Here is a 15,951-nt window from a genome sequence, read left to right as displayed (position 1 = left end):
AAATGTTTTTGGAGTTCTATCAATGGGTAGATTCTTCACATGTTTTTATCATGTCATAATATAACTTACAGCAAATTTACTTGATGTGTATATATGTATACAGTTGTAAATATCAATAAATAAATTATTAAAAAAAAAAACAAATTTGATTATAGGGTTGAATTGAAAACCGAACGTAACACTACACAATGTATTTTTGTAATATACATAAAAATGTACAAAATAAGAACACAAAATATAAAAAGTATATGGTATGTGCTATATATTTTTTTTTCTAAACGATTGTTTCGACCGTAATGTTGTAAAATTCGCCTGAGGCCTTCGCCCACAGTAACGTAACATCATTTCAAAAGAGTTAAGGGAGTGGGAAGAGGAGGGTGGAGGTAAAAAATGAGCAAAATAAAACCGAATTACATTCGCCCGAGAGGAACTGTGAATAGGATCCTTATGGTAAACAGGCCAGAAATTCGCTTGTTTGTATATCACGGTATATCAGTTAACTCCTAACCCTTACTTCTCTTTTTTGTTTATTCATCTCTTTTTTTTTTTATCCTTTATACTAGCCTTCTTCGCATAAGTGAATAACACATATTATCCTGTATATAATTGATGGTGATGTATCCAAATATGTATAGGAGTAGCAGGATTTAGGAACTATCCCTATTAATTAAGGAAGAACTTAATAATACATTAATTGCCCATTTATATATAGTTTGGTTGAAGTTGACTTTTAGGTGACTTAAATTGGCTGAACCATGATTGAACAGAGAAAAATAACAGAAATATGTCATATGAAATATTACATTATATTGTATTATTGAACTATAATATAATAATAAATGTAAATAAAAAGCAAGATAACTGATTAACAATTATCATGATAAGAAATCAGTTAATAACTTCTATCTGCAACCATAATTGAGGTGTTGAGTGTAAAAGTAGTGTAAGTTAATCTATTCTCAGCAAAATTTCATGAATCCAAATTAGATATGATAGTGACTGATTTTATAGATAAAAGCTATCATTCCTTATTAAAAACATTCAACTTAAGTTTTGAATATCTCAATGCTGTAAGTTTGATTAATGCGTTCAACGGCTCAATTCAAACACGATTCTCTCATAAATATTCAGATACATCATTTTGGTATTGGATATATTATCGGAAAACAATACTTGTCAGATACTTCGCTCTTCAAATATTTAACTCTTTATCAAAAATATTGGATGGAAGGAAAGATAATATTTTCGATAACACCGGTAAATTTTCTGACACCATCAGCAATATATTTCAACTAACGTATTACTCCCAATACGTTTCCGACTCAAAAAGAATAAGATAAATTTTTACCAGTGTATTTTCATAGATTGGAGAAGACAAACCGACTGATTCCTATGTTATTGCACGTCCTTCGATATCGGGAGAATGGATATCTGAAATTTATACCAAGTTACCAACTCGAGTGCCTCTCCAGAAGCTTTTGACTACGAGATGCCCCAGCCAGTCTCATGAATATCATCTCTTCTTCACACATCGATGGTTTAGTGGTTTTTGGAATATCTAAAAATAATACTCTGGTCCTCTGGGATACGAATACAGTATTCAACGACCAAATTCCCCTATCCTGTTTAAATTGTTTTCAACTGACTATAGTACAACAGTTTTCACTATTCTAGGATGAAAATACAAGGAACGCCTACTTTGAATAGAGTTGAGAATCGAAACCAGTGAAAGTGTAATGAATAAGGAATGAAACGAACTACAGGACGAATTATTGAAGAGTGGGGAGAGGGCCACATTATTTATTCAACGAAGCTGACCAAAATACATTGGGTTGGTACGATACACAACAAGCTGTATTGGTCAATAAAACAAATAAGATATTTATTTATTAATATAAATATTTAGAAATTATAACATGAATGCAACTTATGGCTAAAAAAAGTTTTAGTATCATTAATTAATTATTCACTTGTTAAATAATCCAACCGCATTTTATATAAAATAACTAGTGAACCCGTCAATGATGTAATGTGTATAGGAACATTTTACTAATTGTATATATAGATGATGTGATAGGACGGTAACTATGGTAACGTATTTGATAACGACTAACTTCGCAGTGTCATCGTTAATGCTGATCTAATTTAGGTAATATTTTCTTATTATTTGAGGTAATTTTATTATCTAAGATATTTTCATGTATATGCTACCCAGTTTTTTTATATGAAACCCCTCCCAGTGCCTCAAAATATTGAAAAATATGAGACCGACTGACCTATGAAAGTGTGGTAAAAGATTTTTCAGAAGTGAAACAAAGTCAATATTCGTTTTCAGCACCTCATCTTACCCTTAAATACGAATTTTCCGCTTTTTAAGGCGGGTATTTTAAAACAAATTAGAACCGGATTTAAAAAATAAAACGTGTGGATTTTTCCCCTTAGTTGAAACCCATATTTTGGGTTATATGCCTCCAATGTGGGCATAAAATACGAAATAAATGGTTCGATTAGCGTACGAATCGGATAAAACAAAGAGGATTATGAGTTTCATCGGAGGATAAAAAAATCCTTCGAAAATCAAGGTACAAATTTATGATTTTCAATTTTCCTTGAAAAATTGTATTTAGTACTTTGAGATGAAGATTAAACCGAATATGATTTTATTTTTTCAAAAAAAAAAAATTTGCTGACATATCTTACCCGAGCCTAACGCTTAATTATGTTCATAACATTTTATCTACTTGAAAATTCGGGGATTTCATCATCTTTAAACCTTCCCACGACGAAAGGGGACATTTTAAAATAAACTGCAACTAAATCGGTCACTAATTCAAAAAATTCGAACATTCCTTTTTATAATTATTTGAGAAGTTTGTCGGGGGGGGGGGGGTGCGGTCAGCAAAGAACAACATAAATAAACAAAACCATATTTATTTATTTTATGCCGACGTTTCGACCTGAGTTTTAGTTCTACATCAGGGTTATAGAACAAAAGAGATAACAAAAACATTTAGAGAAACATACAATTGAAAAGTCATAGTATAAAAACAAATTTAGAAGTATACAAAATATTGAATTAAATCATAAATGATAAAAAATTGATAACTTGAATAGTAAAAAAATTTTAATTGATTGATAATCGTGGAATTGATTGATAGATTGAAAACAGTGACAGATGAAATATACTATCATGTAGGTAAGAAGATACTTTTGTTCTATAGCCCTGATGAAGACCTGAAACCCAGGTCGAAACGTCGGCATAAAATAAATAAAAATGGTTTTGTTTATTTATGTTGTTCTTTGCTGACCGCACCCCCCGACAAACTTCTCCAATCATTAATCTACGGTCAACTATCTACACCTCATTATTCCCTATTATATATAAAGACAATAGCCTATAGTGTCCAAACATTTTGCAGCATGCTTGCTTAACATTCGGTAAAGAATACTTCATATTAAGTCCACACTGTACTTTTTTTTTTTAATGCTGTCCATTAAGTGGCAAATCGTGCTTATATCCTTATATTATTCGTATATATGGGGTATATATTAAGGGAAAGTATTGCGATCCCCCAAAAAAATCCAACTCCATTATTCGATTGAAAAAAAAACATTGTGAGGTCCCCTGAGTCGACAATACCAATACTCGTAAAATAGCCTGAGTGTGAACAGACTAGCTCATAAACGTAAAGTTGTATGAGACTCAAATTACATGTTTAAGGTGGATATATGCATGGGATATGACAGCATTTTTATCAATTAAATAGACCTGTCGTAAGTGCCATTTTAAGGAATTGATTTTTCATATTTTTTCGATTATTCAAAAATGGCTTTAACGATTTTGATCAAACTCGGTGTACAATCAGATAATCTTTAATACCTGATAGGTCTTATACTCATTGTAATAACATAGCAGGACTTGAATGCTGAATTTTTAAAAAACTAATACCTCTAAAGTACGTATTATTTTGTTTATTTGAAAAAAAAAAAAAAAACCATCAGTTCTCATAGTCAGCAATAAAAAAAAATGGACAGTTACAAAATATTAAAGAATTTAATCAGAGACCTTTTGATACGGCTTCGTTATTTTTTGTTAAATTGTTGTAATTTTGACAGAGTTTATATTCATTATTAACACTTCAAGATATATAAACTTTTATTACAAAAGAAAAATATAAACTTTTTTGCTGCCCTTGGTCTTTAGATTCTTTTTTTTCTGAAATACTCTTCTTCGTAAATCTGCCAACTGCCCTACAGTATACTTTAATAATGCTGCTGTTAACCCTGTAGAATGAATCCGCAACCTTGGACTACATTTGGACAATCGACTAACTTGGAATCCTCATATAAGACTGAAAAGACAGGAAACTGCACGTGGATTCCGACTATTACAGCACTTACTAGACAAACAATCTAAACTTCCTGTCCATCACAAAAGATCTACATGACAATAATAAGGTCTATCCGAGCATACGGAGTTGAGCTTTGGGGCTCCACTAAACCTTCGAATTCCTCTCGTATCCAATCTTTACAATCCAAATCCTTCGTAAAATCCTCAGTTCTCCTTACTTTGTCACAAATAAAATCATCCATAAAGACCTTAGTATTCCTTATGTAATCAATCTAGACCGAACCAGATATCAAGCCTTCCATTATAAACTCTCTAACCAATCGAACCCATTAGTTTCTAACCTTGCTTCCTCTTTCATTCCTGACAATCCTCCGAGACGCCTGAAAAGAATATGGCCTCGAGACCTTATTTTATAAAAATGTTTTTATAGTGCTACCACTGGGTAGTTTCTCGACATGCTTGTATCATAGCATTACAATCTTTCTTCAAATTAACGTGTTGTATTTTATGTACAGTTGTAAAGTTCAATAAATAAAAATAAAAAAAATTCTGAAATCACAAATAACGATAAATTCAACAGGAGTGCACTAATCTATACAAAATCTTAAGTGGTGTTAAGTGAAAGTTGTATGATGATCGCATCTGATTTCGTATTTTATTTTATTTAGTTTTGCATTTTTCGTGTATTCAAACGTCAAACGTTCAAAACCATACAAATTTTGTAAGATTGTGATTAAAAAAAAAAAAAGGCTTAGTTAAGGCATGGCTCCAGAAACATTTAAGCAAACATAAAATGATATATTAATGTTGATATAAGGGTAAAAATTTCACGCTGAAACATTTAAAGAAAGAATTTGTTGGCCTTCTAACTCTTTTAATCTAACTTAAGCAAGAACGGAGAAAGCAGGAAACAAGAGATAATATTAGAAATAAAGGGAACTTGATTGATACCGTAGCAGATAAGATCGGTCGTTCTCTAAGGATTCACTTAATTAAATGTCACAAGATTTAGGTCTTCCTCCAATCCAAGCCAAGGATTAGGGCCCGTCTTGGTTTAGCAGGTTCAGGCACCCACTTAATCAAGATTCATTATAATATAAAATATTGACTTATAAGATGATTTATTACCGGGATCAGTTTCAAAACTTCCACCACAAAACTGGGAGGTTCCATCTTATATACTTTTTATTTTAGATCGATTCTCGAATAAAGGGCTATTTTCAACAAAATACCCTTCACTAAAAATATGAAACTAAAAAAAAGGCCGAAACGTTCTTAGGTCCTCTTAAACCTAAATCCACTATCAAGCAAACAGACAAAACATTGGCAATGGTAAAATGAACTTATGAAAATATAATGGAAAAGTAGTAGGTCATGTATAATATATAATTTCAGGATCCCACACGTCACTAAAATGTTCCTGTATTTAATTAGTTTTATTTGTTAATAAGAAAGTTTTTTTTTTTTTTTGTAAAACGCTGCAATATAAATAATTCATTATGTCTATTAAAAATAATTGTTTACCGATATAACCAACATGACCCTTAGAAACAATTGTTGAAAAAAGGGAACTGGATTTTGTCTGTCTTTTGAAAATCACTGTTATAACTACAAAGTTATAAGTTACATTAATTATAAATTTCAAATCCGAACTATAAAAAATATATACTTATATATTTTTAATTATTTTAATAGTAAATTTAATTAAGATTTAGCATAATTTTTTTCATTACTATAAAATAATCCCGTTAAGCCGCTATTTCAGAATAACGTACTTAATTATGAGAAATAAAGTCAGGTGTGCACTGGATGTTTACTGTCCCTCATCAGGAATCAAAATATCCCAAATTTAATTCAGAAAATGAAAACTCCCTAACCATCATAGAATGTATGTACACTAGGAAAATGCATTCTTAACTATTGCTCTACATAAGTAAATGCAGTATTAATTAAATGTTTAAGTGTGCCATTTAAACTTGTCAAATCCATAAAAATATTGAGAGAAAAAAATCAGTGCTTAAGCAGATTAATTGCATAGGGCTTTCAATAATTTTAATTTAAATTAATTTGTATAATTCATTTAATTTATTAATTTTGAAAATTTATTTATATCACTTTACTTTTTAAAGTGATTTAATTATAGTGTTACTCTTTATAGTAATCACCCTATTTTTATAATTATATTTATTCAAATCAATTTTTATGTCATTGAGTTTTAGATATATCTGATCTTATATTTGAATCTTGTATATTTAATTGAAATCTTATGAAATGGGCAATTTTTCATAGTGTTATATTTACTAGGAAATAGGATTTCATAACCATGATCTACATATTGTGTGTTGAGAAAAGATAATAACTGAGAAGATCTCTATAATTTAGTGAATAAACAACAAAGAAAAACTGCTAAATCAATAATTAATAATAAGCAAAACTATAAATAATTTAGATGAACTATTATAATACCTGGCTGGTTAAAATGATCATCACATCCTTGCATAACTGTTGTTGAAAAAAGTACCACATAATCATAATCATATATAATTATATATCTTGCAGCTAAGACATTTTTATTAAAAAAGCTGTTGTCATTTGCCAAATTTAGTGCAGTTTCAATGCTGTGTTTCAATGTGTATATTTAGAACTATTATTTGTTTGTCACTATATTCTGTCCTTTATATAAGAGTGAAAGAGAAAAAGTGGACTGTTTCCAGGATCATAATTTCTTAAATACAAAAGAAAAAAAAATTGACAAAAATGACATTTATATATATAGTTTTTTCTAAGGTTCAGAAAAAAAATTACTAATCCAATAACAAGAAAGGATGCAAATAAGGCCTCCCAACCAGTATTGTGGTTACATAACAATGAATTAGGTGCTTATCAAATCAATCTAACATTAATTTATAGAAAATATAAATTAAGATATTAATTCTTTCTAAGCTTTGGATATCGTTTGATACAAGAAGAAAGGAATGGATGAATAAAAACACTCATTTTTAATGGTTACCTTTTCATATGCACAAAGAACAACCTGTAAGTTATGAAAACTAAGATATCTATGAAGTACTTTCTTTTATTTCTTTATACTACATCAACTAGGACTAATTAATTAATCAATTTTTTCTTACAGCTCATGACACCATTGGAGACTCAGGACCAGTTGCAGGTAATGATGAGGATGTGGATGAGGGAAAAACTAATGTATCACTTACTATATTAAACATTGTAAGTTCTTATAAATAAATAAAATAAAAATGTATGTATGAGCACTTAATTTCACCTAATCTGTATTATCTTTGGTATTTCTCGGAGACATACCACTTTCTCCTCAAAAATATCTCCTTAAACTTATAACACTAGTTTCAAAAAGTGTTTTTTTATAAATTAAACCCATAAAAATATTTTTTTAAAAAAATGATACTCGTTATAAAGCATTTTTTACTAAGTATATTGCATATTTTAAATTGCGGATGTTTTTCCTGCAATTCTATTTCTAAGACCTCGTTTCTCAAAATGACTAATATCTAATACTGACTTAAATTAATTTTCCTTTCAGGCTTCAAGGTAATTTGTTCTAATTGAACAACTAATGTGGTATACTCACTAACATTTTTATTTATCCTTCATGTTTGTAAGTCAATGACATTACAAATGTACCTAGTTATATGAAAGATAAAATAGAAATAAACATAATTTAAGTATTGTGTTTTAAACTAATGTTAAAAGTGTTAAGGTTTGATTATTATGGTGTTAATGGCCAGTACATAAAAGACAAAACATGCCAACACACAAATTAATGAAGAAGTAAGTAAATCATAAATATAATAAAAAGACAGTACTAAGCACCATGTTGAAAAAGGACTGATATTCGATTTTCCAAGTTTTACATTGTAAGAATGAACAACCAAATTCAGAAGAAAATCATAAGAAATAATTATTATAGAAAACAACATAGCAATAATTTATAGAAATGTATTCCAAAGATAATACCTTAGACTGGGTTTATTTCCTTTTCTGAAGTCATCGTTCAGACTATCCAAAAGATAATAGGGCTGTCATAAATTAATTCCAGTCTATGGTATTATCTTTGGAATACATCAAATACAAGTATAAAAAAGTATTTTTTAAAAATCATATGTACCATTATTAAAACAAAGCAGCAATATGAAGAATTACTTAATAAACAAAATAAATAATATGCCATTTTTAATAGCCAATTTATTCCAGTTGATTGCCCCTATATAGCACTTTCTTTGTTTTACTATTGTAATTAAAGTGCGATGTAATGTTTTTGTTCAATAATGAATATTAAAATGAAAAAAAGTGATTGATATTTTGAATTATAACCTACATTTTAGGGATATATTTTTAAAACAAGTAAACTTGAATAAAGTTTGACTATTTTTTACCTTATTTAGTTAATTAATACCAGGTTTGAAATATTTTTTTTTCTTTTTCAATTTTAAATATTTAGCAGATGCTTCCGATTACTGAGATATACTAAGACTATAGTGTTTACACACTATATAGTTATGAAAATGGCCAAAAATTGAAAGACTAAAATGTTGAATTGTGTAGTTTTATTTTTTAATATTGTAACTTAGTAAAATTTGTAAGAGCTTTATCAATAAAAAGGTTTTGGGGATTGATCATGGTACTTTTTAATCTATGATTGCTTTTTATTATAACTATTTTAATATCCTATTTTTTAAAAATAAACAACCAAATAAAGGGTGCAAATCACAAAATCAAATTATGTAATTATTAGTATATCAATTAATAATACTGTCATTCACTTCTATTGTGGTTCTATTAACTGCTAATAAAATTGAAAAAAAAAATTCAACTGACATAATTTTATATTATATGAACTCAACAAATCGATGGGGATAAACCGATACAAAATAATTTCTGAACTGTAATTATTAAAAAAAGTAAACGATACTGTGTCACCTGTTAGAGGTATTAACATATAACCAACTAAACCAATTGTTGCTACAAACACTTTGTTTTCTAAATAAAATCTTTCTATTTCTATGCTTTATAATGGCTTCACTCAGATTTTAAAGATGGATATTCACAATAATACTATTGAATAACTACAACAAATATGAATAATGTATATATATTTTGTTTAAGAAAATTGAAAACAATATCATGGAATATCAATAAAATGTTAACAAGTAAATTTTGAATCGCAATGCTCCTACTTATTGACATTTTCGCAATTATTTAAATCTAAATGAAATTGTTCCATGGGAAAGATACATTGTATGGATTGTATTCAAATTTTTATTCTTTAGTAATTTCCATAATTTTCTTTTTTGTAAATTATAAAATTTACTGCAAAGGTAGGGCAAATAAATTACTATTAAAAAACAAAAACAGAGTTGAGTTAAATTTGATATTAAAATACATCACAAAATTAGAGAAGCTGAATTGGACATAATATTGATTAAAACAGAAACACTGAATTGATTTAAAATAGTTTTTAAATGGTAAGCATTTGTGTAAAGTAACTAAAACCTTGTTAATATTATTTTACTTAGAATAGTTTATCAAGCCATTTACTTCTTTAATACTAAAGAAAACATCATGTTATATTTTTTTTTTCCTCTGGAGCACAACCATACAATAATCAACCCATATGTTGCCTGTGGAGTCTCTAGAACATTTCTTCAATTTAAAGTAGTTGATATAACTGATAAAAGGGGAAATCCAACCAAGACCCATAACCTCTTACCCCAATGAGATGTGAAGGACATAATGTGGGGATTTGGGCTGTGATAATATTTCATTTTACTAGTCTGTTTCTACATATTTTATGATTGAAAAAAAAATAATAATAAATAATCAATGCTATTCCTTTTTATTTTTTTATTTTCCATTACACAATATTTTCAGCTAATATCATTTAAACTAAGTTAAGTAATAAAAACAAAAATGTAATATAATTTTTTAAAAAAAAGATAGAAAAAATTTATATCAATGAAAGTATTTAAATTAAGGAATACAAAATAAGTAAACCAACAGTAAAACAAATATCAAATATTGGAAAGAACTGCTTATTATCTGTTTGATCATGGAGTTGCTAATTGTTTGAGTTTAGCCAATGTAAAAATTAAAATTATTATATATATTGGAAATATTGCTATTGCTTATAAATTGAAGAAATAAAACATAAAAAAAAATTACCTTACAAGTTTTCCAAAATTTTTATTCGTTCTTGATTTTCACATTCCGCCATATTAGTTAAAACAAAAGCTTCAAAAACGCTTGAACTTTTACTTAAAACACACAGAAAAAAAAACAACACTTACATATCTTTTACTTCAACGAATTCTAATAAATCTCGAAACAAATGTGCAAAATAAAGAACGGCACAGACCCGAAGCGCACTAAGATGTAAAATTATGAAAACCAGAGCAAATTCAAGTGGAAATTAGAATAAAATCACAGCGAATAGCGACACCTCATTAGACTGAAGAGATCACACCATTCTCCCTCCACTTGGTATTCAGTGTTGACAGTATTTTTAATTCAATCTCCAATCAATACTTTGAATTAAATTTGTCTATTTATTTAACTATTAATTAATATTTTAACACTTTAATATTAATCAGATATTTACGTTTTACAAATTTAGAATATTTTTATAAAGCACATATATAAAATGACTAAGATCTTTCTTACAGTTTCTAATTTGACTTCCACATTTAGGCTCGTACAGTTTTACGATTCTCCATAGTTGTTATTCTTCATAGTGAATTATGGCATCTAGTGAAATAGTGTTATTATTATTTGTTAAATGAAGATTAATTTATGAGAAACTAATGGGTAAGTTATAATAAACTAAGTACTTCATTATTATTCTATTCTTAATATTATGATAACAGAAGCATGAATTAAATTTCCCATAAAATGTGTCATTTGAAATTTCCATATGTTAACAATTTGAGGGCATTAACAGTTTGATTTGGTAGAATTCTCTGCAAATACAAGTTCTGTAGTTTTAAATTTCATTTCTGTAGTTTCAAAATTCATAAGTGTCACTCCAACATGGCATTCCTATAAATTAACATTTATATCATTCATTTTTAAATGTATATTAAATATTACACATAGAGTTCATTTTAAGAGCAATACAGTATTTGATGTACTAAACAACAACCTAAATAAAACATAGATTAGAAACTTCTTCCGGATTTTACTAATGGTATTTTTATCATTAATATTGATTTTTATTTACCTATGAATAATCGGCTTTATTGTTTGTCTATGATGGTTGAAACCGTGTAAAAATTATATAAATGATTACAAATTTTCATCGTTATAGGAAAATCATAACTAGAAAAACTGAGAGTTTTATATTATTCTCCGTCTACCGAAGCTAGAAAAGTATTGTATATATTTTTTTCTATTAATCAATAAACTTTATTAGTTAATATGGGAATTCGAATAGGAACAGTCAAAAATGAAGTAGTTTTATAAAAATAAAAGAATCAATATGAAATTCGTTAAAATTAGATCAGATTAATTTTATTATATCATAAATAAAATTTAGCAATTATCAAACTATTAAAAATTAATGCATCTATTGATTCGGCAGGGCCAAGTATAATCTCAAGAAATGAAATATAACTATGAAGTATTTTCAGAATTTCTAGATGAAAATCAACTATTATTATTTTTTTTAAATACTATAAATATTGTTACCCAATTTTTTTTCTATTTATTAATTAATTATTTTAATTTTTTTAATACAAAATCCTTGTAAGTATAAGATACAACTTATAAACGTATGTATTTTATTTAAATAAAAGGTGGACCAGTTATCAGAAGTTGATAGAAAACATTCCTTTTCTAGTAATAGAAGACCACATATAAGAGAGGTTTCATCGTAAAGGCACAAACAGATCAACGCATGTATTTTATTTCTGTTATATTTATGAATAATGTATTTCACGTTTAAAGCTTATATATTCGTGGCAGATAACACCACGAAAAAATTTCTGTCAACTTCTACCGAGCCTACTTTCGGAATACTGATTCGAACAACCCTCTCGAACTTATTCTGCATGAACAAATGGAATACGATTTTTTCCTCCAGCTTACTGGTAGTTGTTTTTTTATGAAAATAAGTTAATATAAATACCATTAAAAAAATTTTTTTTTGTAAATGACATTGTATACAAATATCTAAAACAGTTATTACATTATATGTATTATTTATAAAATAGTAAATCAAACGTCATTTTAACCATCGTTAAAAGTCAGAACTGTTTTTAAAAATTATATTAAAGCTAAATAAACTAACCATTGAAGTTAATTAAATGTAAGTGAACTATAATTAAAACTTTAAAAAAATATATGTCATGACATTATTTCACAGCACAGACAACTCAGACTAAATAACAGCCAGGAAGAGGAAATTTTTTCGCAGAATGTATAACTGAGTTAGTGAGAATACTATAACTTGATTGGCAAAGAGAACGCCATCCTGTTGAACTAGCTGTCTGTAAAAAAGGTAAACATTCTGTATAATTTAATATTTGTTCGTAAAGACTCAAAAGTTACTTCTTTTTTTTTATTTTATTTATTTAACAAATGTTCTTTAGTTGTATTTTAGGATAGCTTCGTTTTAATATTTTTAAATAATAATACATAAAAAATCTTAATAATCATAAATGGATGGATTTCAACAGTTCATATATTTTTTTTCTGTAACTTCTACATACATGTTTATGCTCCATAGGAACATTTTGTCCTATTTTTAACAGCATCAAATCAATTTTATATTTATATTTTTTTTTTTACATATTTTCCTTATAAGCATGTATACTATACAATATTTCCCATTTTATTTTATATATTATAAAATATTTCACTTTTTTTTATTTTTTACACATTATTTTATGATTACGTATTCCATTACATATTACAGTTTCATTTTTATTCTTAAGGTTTTTTTTTCTTTAAATTAAAAATAAAAATAACAGCACAGATAGTTCTCAATTATTTTGTGAATGGTTTAAAATAAACTCTTAATGTTATAAAAATTAAAAATTTCATAGTTATTCTGAGCTTTTTTTACTTTCCTGTGAGTTCATTAAATTATTTTTTAAAACCTCATTTTTATAAATTAAAAAGTTCTACAATGTATATTGTTTATTTCTAGGATTTTCTAAGATGAATTTCACATTTTTTTTTCAAAGTAAATATTTCTACGCCTTTATTACCTATATATAGTTATTGGTATACTGGAGACAGAAATGAAAAAAAAATAGAAGTCTATGAGTCTTTTCTATTCAAAAATCGAACGAATTCTTTGAAATGAGTTTCTAAATATTCGTTTATTCAAATCCATGTAATTGGAAAACCTGATTATCCAGAACGTTATTTTAGTTTATTATTTAGTTTTCCCTTAGATTGTTATATTTTTGTATGTAATAAAATAATAGCAGTTTACACAATGTATTAGTAGTAATTTAGTAGCTTGATACAACTGTGTTTTTTCGGTTTGTTATTACTACTTAAATAAATATATTCTTTGTAATTGGGAAACTTGATTAACCGGAACGTTTTTTTATTTAATTATTTAGTTTTCCCTTAGATATTCATATTTTTATATGTAATAAAATAATGGCAGTATATGCTATGTATTAGTAGTAATTTAGCAGTTTGATACACCTATGTTTTTTCGGTTTGTTATTACTACTTAAATAAATACACTCTTTGTAATTTTGAAACAAGTCTATTATTATCGTCATTATGACTCTACTAAAGGAAGTTTCATATTCTTTCCGAATCAGCCACCAATATACCATAGAAGGAATTAGGAATAATTACGTTGCTTCATACCAGCCTAAATATATGGTATAATCTAAAATTAATTTAATAGATGTCTCTTTTATTAATATGAAATGATTTACATTGACATGACTAAGAATGAAGTATTTTAAAATCTGTGCTTTTAAAGGATCAAAGAGAAATCGCTTTACGTTAGGTCATAATCTGATAAGTGCCAGTAAATGAGTTTTCTCGCTTAAAAGCGTTAAATTTCATTTTTTCTTTTTTTTTTTTATTAATAATTACTTTTTTAAGGAACCAGGTATAGAATTATTCTCTTGATATAAACAATACTGACTGAAAAAGAGAGATTTACAGGATGTTTCCGTACCTTAGTAGTTTCAATTTTTTTCTTATTTGTTGGCAAATATAATTGTAATTATAATGGTAAAAAAAATCTTAACCGACCCAGAGGCTTCATACCAAAATTATTAACAATTCTTGTTCCCAAACCTGGATGCTTAGAGAACTATGTTCTTAAGCCATCAAAATTTTCATTTCTTTTTATATACTCTTGGTCTCAGGAAATATGTGACGTATAGATGTCTATTAGCACTCATATTAATGCTAGTTTAGTGGACCATAAAGTAGTTTATCTTCATATCTTTTCATGAAATTTGCTAAAATAAATTGATTTATAGTTGTTTGGAGGAATTTTCATGTGCCAAATTTATATTCTTATACGAATATCATAAAAACTATTACTCTTACGTAGATACGTGTCATGAACTACTTTATAGTAGGTTAAATTTCTTGTATGTTGAGTGCTGGCAGACATATGTACGTCTTATGGTTCTAAAGATGTATTTTTACAAAAATCATACATTTTATCCGAACAACTAGTAATCAACATTTTGTGAATTTATTTTGTCAAATATCATAAAGACTACTACTCATAAGAAGGTAAACGTTATAAACTATTTTATAGTAAATTTAACTAGCTTTAATTTTAGTGCTGGCAGACATCTGTACGTCTTATGGTTTCTGAAATAAAGATTTCCATAAATAAAACTTATCGTTTGAACAACTGTAAATCAATTTATTTTAGCAAATATCATGAAAACTACTATACCTACGAAGGTAAAGGTAATATACTACTTTATATAATATTAAACTAGCTTTAATTTATGTGCTAATAGACATCTATACATAAGATAGTTCCTGAGATAAGATTTCTCAAAATAAAATCATTATTAATCTTTCAGTACATTTTTATAAAATGTTGCTTTTTAAAAAAGCTATATCTCAAGAACCATTGGACTTAAATAGCTCTACTAGAGCTAAAATTTCAGAAAATTTACTCTGATTCAAATAATGTTCTCTTAGGTTTTCTAGTGTTCATAATTTTAAAGATATAGAGTTTCGAATGAAAAATTTATTTTTTTTTTTACGTTTTGAAACAGCTGCCATTTTTTTATTCCTCCTACCTATGCTTGGGAGACTCATCAATTTTGACTAGTAATTATATATTGTTTTCGTTAAAATAATAAAAAGTTGGGGTGAAATAACTTCCTTTTTTTTCTTTCTGGCTCTTGTACTAACCGCTATCATGACTTCACCCATGTTGGTTACACAAACTTTTTAATAATAACTAGCAAGAGGAGGCTACACATGTGGAATCACCAATTTCCTTGAAACATTTTTTAGTATGTTCTTGTCAATGCGTCCTATAAAAAAAAAATACTTTATATTTTATTTATTAAATATCTTTTTTTTTTAATTATTTATTTATTGTAATTTACAACTGT

The 15,951-nt window shown here is 27.2% G+C and overlaps 1 protein-coding gene across 2 annotated transcripts in view; it reads right to left on the bottom strand.

Moving 5' to 3' along the window:
- Positions 1-15,951, bottom strand: part of CCHa1-R (CCHamide-1 receptor) — a 475,427-nt gene that overhangs the window by 406,688 nt on the left and 52,788 nt on the right. Inside the window, exon 1 of one of the 2 annotated variants that reach the window (XM_067047618.1) lies at positions 10,550-10,839. The exons of the other annotated variant lie outside the window; for it this stretch is intronic. The gene's annotated coding sequence lies outside the window, so the exon portion shown is untranslated. Of the gene's footprint in view, positions 1-10,549; positions 10,840-15,951 lie in introns of those variants that run through there. 2 annotated transcript variants of the gene reach the window in all.

This window comes from Halyomorpha halys, unplaced genomic scaffold (genome assembly GCF_000696795.3).
Source record: "Halyomorpha halys isolate HHAL.00 unplaced genomic scaffold, Hhal_1.1 Scaffold218.1, whole genome shotgun sequence".
NCBI classification, from domain to species: domain Eukaryota; kingdom Metazoa; phylum Arthropoda; class Insecta; order Hemiptera; family Pentatomidae; genus Halyomorpha; species Halyomorpha halys.
The sequence above is the reverse complement of the archived record's forward strand: the minus strand, read 5'-3'. Positions and strand labels throughout refer to the sequence as shown.